Source organism: Sinocyclocheilus rhinocerous, unplaced genomic scaffold, assembly GCF_001515625.1.
Source record: "Sinocyclocheilus rhinocerous isolate Xijiao unplaced genomic scaffold, SAMN03320098_v1.1 scaffold1100, whole genome shotgun sequence".
NCBI lineage: Eukaryota > Metazoa > Chordata > Actinopteri > Cypriniformes > Cyprinidae > Sinocyclocheilus > Sinocyclocheilus rhinocerous.
In genome coordinates this window covers 154,371-154,861 of record NW_015635085.1, presented here as the reverse complement: position 1 = coordinate 154,861, position 491 = coordinate 154,371, and positions in this window count along the sequence as shown.

Below are 491 nucleotides of genomic sequence, written 5' to 3'. Positions count from 1 at the left end.
GGAAACGAATTCCACTTCTCTAAATTCCCGATTCCTAGTGATGATGGTGTTTTGCCTGCCGAATTCGCCATTTAATTAGCTATTGAGCAATGCGAAAAATGCTGATAATACTGAGGGACCTTATATATGAATGCTTAGATAGGTGTCGTATTCCTATAGGTAGATGGGGATCAGCTGAGAGTCAGCTGATGCGAGCTTGACAAACGTGACCTGCCAGAACTAACGCTTGATATGTGTGATAAATATCCAATCGTTTGTGCGAAGAGTGGAATCTGAAGCGTGCTTTGAATTTTTTGTTTTTTCTTAAGAGTGGAAACTTTTTCCTCATTCGGAACTGCAAAGTGTCTACTTTTATTTGTGTGCACTCACAATATCAACAAAACGTTGTGTTTTTGTAAAATAAAGAAAACAAACAGGGTGGCTTTCTGCAGTCTCCATCTTGACAGGAATGCTTCACAAAAACTGAACCGAAACTCAGCAAATACTTGCCT